The sequence below is a fragment of the Schistocerca serialis genome, unplaced genomic scaffold (assembly GCF_023864345.2).
Source record: "Schistocerca serialis cubense isolate TAMUIC-IGC-003099 unplaced genomic scaffold, iqSchSeri2.2 HiC_scaffold_1241, whole genome shotgun sequence".
Lineage (NCBI taxonomy): Eukaryota > Metazoa > Arthropoda > Insecta > Orthoptera > Acrididae > Schistocerca > Schistocerca serialis.
Window position 1 is genome coordinate 40001 of NW_026047449.1, and position 5000 is coordinate 45000.

The 5000-nt window shown below is 52.0% G+C and overlaps 1 non-coding gene across 1 annotated transcript in view; it reads right to left on the reverse strand.

Moving 5' to 3' along the window:
* LOC126436589 (small subunit ribosomal RNA) overlaps nucleotides 1-779 on the reverse strand; it is a 1909-nt gene extending 1130 nt beyond the window's left edge. Inside the window, exon 1 of the ribosomal RNA XR_007580780.1 lies at nucleotides 1-779. This exon is cut by the window's left edge and continues 1130 nt beyond it. This is a non-coding gene — a ribosomal RNA (small subunit ribosomal RNA).
* Between the last annotated feature and the right edge of the window lie 4221 nt (nucleotides 780-5000).

Genomic DNA, 5000 nt, shown 5'->3' on the forward strand with positions numbered 1-5000 from the left:
GCCTCGGGACGCACGAGCACGCACGAGGCGGTCGCACGCCTTCGGCTCGCCCCACCGGCAGGACGTCCCACGATACATGCCAGTTAAACACCGACGGGCGGTGAACCAACAGCGTGGGACACAAATCCAACTACGAGCTTTTTAACCGCAACAACTTTAATATACGCTATTGGAGCTGGAATTACCGCGGCTGCTGGCACCAGACTTGCCCTCCAATAGATACTCGTTAAAGGATTTAAAGTGTACTCATTCCGATTACGGGGCCTCGGATGAGTCCCGTATCGTTATTTTTCGTCACTACCTCCCCGTGCCGGGAGTGGGTAATTTGCGCGCCTGCTGCCTTCCTTGGATGTGGTAGCCGTTTCTCAGGCTCCCTCTCCGGAATCGAACCCTGATTCCCCGTTACCCGTTACAACCATGGTAGGCGCAGAACCTACCATCGACAGTTGATAAGGCAGACATTTGAAAGATGCGTCGCCGGTACGAGGACCGTGCGATCAGCCCTAAGTTATTCAGAGTCACCAAGGCAAACGGACCGGACGAGCCGACCGATTGGTTTTGATCTAATAAAAGCGTCCCTTCCATCTCTGGTCGGGACTCTGTTTGCATGTATTAGCTCTAGAATTACCACAGTTATCCAAGTAACGTGGGTACGATCTAAGGAACCATAACTGATTTAATGAGCCATTCGCGGTTTCACCTTAATGCGGCTTGTACTGAGACATGCATGGCTTAATCTTTGAGACAAGCATATGACTACTGGCAGGATCAACCAGGGAGCTGCGTCAACTAGAGCTGAGCAGCCGGCCGCCCGGGAGTGTGTCCCGGGGGCCCGCGCGAACACGCAAGCGTCCGCTCAATTATTCTGCAAACACGAGGAGGCTGAGCTCCCCTGCACAACACACCTCGAAACCCTCTCAGGTCCCGGCGGCGCGCAGCGCCGTCCTAAGTACTTGGTCGGGTTCGAGAGAGGCGCAATCGCCCGGAGTTAGGCGAGTAGACGCTTTAGGTGCGACCACCCGTGCTCCCAACTGAGCTTGCCGCTGCCGACAGAGGCCCGGGAGCGTGCTGTCGTGGCATTGCCGGCGGGAGACAACACGCGCCACCTACGGTGACCGGCAGCTCCAACGCCAGCGCCACAGAAGGACAAAAGCCCTACTTGGGTGCCGAAGCGAACTCTCCCAGCACAGCGCACGCGCCAACACGTCCGCACAGCTGCGATACAAACCACCTGCGAGAACCGCTGGGGCGACCGAGCAGCAGACGGCGTCGCGGCGCCGAGCGCCGGGCGGCGGCGCATCCTCAGCGCACAAAGTCCTCAATCGGACCAGCACACTGCAGATGGCCACCGCGCTTCGCACCGGGCCCGCGAGGACCTACTTTGGCCGCAAGGCGCCGCGAGCAGGGGGCGCCGGCGCGCAGCTGCGCCGCCTGCCGCGTCCGTCGGCCGGCGCGCCTGCCACCGGCCGCCCCCACCAGCCGGCTGTAGCGCGTGCGCCCACGCACCGCGCTGCCAGCACGCCGGGCGGCCCCCCCTCACCGGCCGGGGACGGTCCCACCCAGCCACCGCCGCGTATCGCCTCACACCCAGATCCCCTTTCACGTTCGTGGGCATGGTGGGTCCCCTTTCACGTTCGTGGGCATGGTGAGTATCCCTGAAACAACCGGTTAATAGCTCGACCGATCGTCGCCAACACTGATTCACCTCTAGCGAGAACAACCGCACCACAACGGGTTACCGGTTGTTCATTTGCGTAACGTCACCAGCAAACGTACACGTCCATCGCCATTTGCAACGAGTATTGCATGCCTGTGTCAGGTGTCACAACACACTACGTCTGCCCACATAGACGCAACAACATGTGCACGCCTAGAGAACACGTGGAAGGTAGACCCCGTACGTATGCGGTGTCCATTGCGCGAACGACTGTCAGCCCGCCTCTGCAGCATGTCGCAGATGTGGAACGCGGTGCAACATGCTATCACGGTGTGTGAGAAGAGACGACTACGTCCGAATACACGCTCCACTACATCAACAGACTGCTCATGCTGATCGCCATCCAGGGCGTCCGTTCCTCCCACACGTCTGTATGGCGTACCACACTGCAATCCAGCTCTTATAGGGAGACGACACGTAGCTGCGTGCACAATATTTGGACTGTATGGTCCGCCGTTGCTAGGCGCTGTCGTCATACGGTCACATGGGCCACGATGTATCATTCAGTACATACGGAGCAATGTGCAGTACAGTTTGTGGGTTTTGCGTACATCGGCGGACAGGTGACAGGCCGTACCACAACGTAGGCTGAGTACGTCGGCATGCGAAGGGCATTGAACATGCAAACTTCTCACCGACCAGCTTGCGAAGGCAGGGGGGAAGGGGGGGGGGCATGTACGTCCTGCTGCTATCCACACTACAGTGTATAGCAGGAGCATGTGGAAAGTCAGCAACACCTGCAAGGTGTTTAACATGACGCGATACACAGGGGACCGGGCAGTGCGAGTAGCGAACTATATTGCGAGGGTTGCGGTTAGGCAACACTACACTACTTTAACGGGTTGCAAAACAATTACAGAGCAGGTTCAGCGACAACGTGCGTCAGGTTAAGGCGCAATATAGTTTAGGTTACGGCGCACTTTAGGTTAGGTTAAGGCACATTATAGGTTAGGTTAAGGCACAACATGGGTTACGTTAAGGCACAACATGGGTTACGTTAAGGCACAACATGGGTTAGGTTAAGGCACAACATGGGTTAGGTTAAGGCACAACATGGGTTAGGTTAAGGCACAACATGGGTTAGGTTAAGGCACAACATGGGTTAGGTTAAGGCACAACATGGGTTAGGTTAAGGCACAACATGGGTTAGGTTAAGGCACAACATGGGTTAGGTTAAGGCACACCATGGGTTAGGTTAAGGCACACCATGGGTTAGGTTAAGGCACACCATGGGTTAGGTTAAGGCACAACATGGGTTAGGTTAAGGCACAACATGGGTTAGGTTAAGGCACAACATGGGTTAGGTTAAGGCACAACATGGGTTAGGTTAAGGCACAACATGGGTTAGGTTAAGGCACAACGTAGGTTAGGTTAAGGCACAACGTGGGTTAGGTTAAGGCACAACGTGGGTTAGGTTAAGGCACAACGTGGGTTAGGTTAAGGCACAACGTGGGTTAGGTTAAGGCACAACATGGGTTAGGTTAAGGCACAACATGGGTTAGGTTAAGGCACACCATGGGTTAGGTTAAGGCACAACATGGGTTAGGTTAAGGCACAACATGGGTTAGGTTAAGGCACAACATGGGTTAGGTTAAGGCACAACATGGGTTAGGTTAAGGCACAACATGGGTTAGGTTAAGGCACAACATGGGTTAGGTTAAGGCACAACATGGGTTAGGTTAAGGCACAACGTAGGTTAGGTTAAGGCACAACGTGGGTTAGGTTAAGGCACAACATGGGTTAGGTTAAGGCACAACATGGGTTAGGTTAAGGCACAACATGGGTTAGGTTAAGGCACAACATGGGTTAGGTTAAGGCACAACATGGGTTAGGTTAAGGCACAACATGGGTTAGGTTACGGCACAACATGGGTTACGTTACGGCACAACATGGGTTACGTTACGGCACAACATGGGTTACGTTACGGCACAACATGGGTTACGTTACGGCACAACATGGGTTACGTTACGGCACAACATGGGTTACGTTACGGCACAACATGGGTTACGTTACGGCACAAATTAGGTTAGGTTACGGCACAAATTAGGTTAGGTTAAGGCACAAATTAGGTTAGGTTAAGGCACAAATTAGGTTAGGTTAAGGCACAAATTAGGTTAGGTTAAGGCACAAATTAGGTTAGGTTAAGGCACAAATTAGGTTAGGTTAAGGCACAAATTAGGTTAGGTTAAGGCACAAATTAGGTTAGGTTAAGGCACGATATAGGTTAGGTTAAGGCACGATATAGGTTAGGTTAAGGCACGATATAGGTTAGGTTAAGGCACGATATAGGTTAGGTTAAGGCACGATATAGGTTAGGTTAAGGCACGATATAGGTTAGGTTAAGGCACGATATAGGTTAGGTTAAGGCACGATATAGGTTAGGTTAAGGCACGATATAGGTTAGGTTAAGGTACGATATAGGTTAGGTTAAGGTACGATATAGGTTAGGTTAAGGTACGATATAGGTTAGGTTAAGGTACGATATAGGTTAGGTTAAGGTACGATATAGGTTAGGTTAAGGTACGATATAGGTTAGGTTAAGGTACGATATAGGTTAGGTTAAGGTACGATATAGGTTAGGTTAAGGTACGATATAGGTTAGGTTAAGGTACGATATAGGTTAGGTTAAGGTACGATATAGCGTAGGTTCAGATACACATTGTTGTAGGGAAAGGTGTATTGGGGGGGGGGGCGGCAGGTTCGTTGATAGTGATTATCGTAATTGGATGCCTGCGGTATTATCCGATTTGTCACGTCAGGATGCACTTTTGGCTCATGACAGGCGGCGCTCCGATTCCATGGTTGTGGCAGATCTGTGTCTTTCATTCCTGCCATTGTTTGTGTGCTGTGACAGGAGGCAGTATTGTGATGTTGGGTGCACCACTGTGTAGGACATGTGTGGGTGTTCGTGGCTTAGCTGAGCAATGTGCGGATGTCGGAAGGGTGGGATATTGTGTTTTCTGGGTGGACCTCCCGGTCTGGTAATGATAGTGTGGATTGTGTCATGTGGCGGAGAGGATGCACTGGATGTTCTTCCATGCTGGTGGTTAGATATTGTGTGTGATAAGAGAGTAGTGTGTGATAAGAGTGTCTGGCTGACGTGTGGTTCTCATTGTGTGCAGAGTCTTTCAGCATGTATAGGGACGGTTGTATATATTATCTGTATTCTGATGGCTCTGCATCTATTACTAATCAGTGCCGTGTATACGGTTACTCTAGTTCCAGTCGAAACTGTTCTATCTCTGTACATTAGTGACACTGCGGCTCCACTATGTTGCCGCCC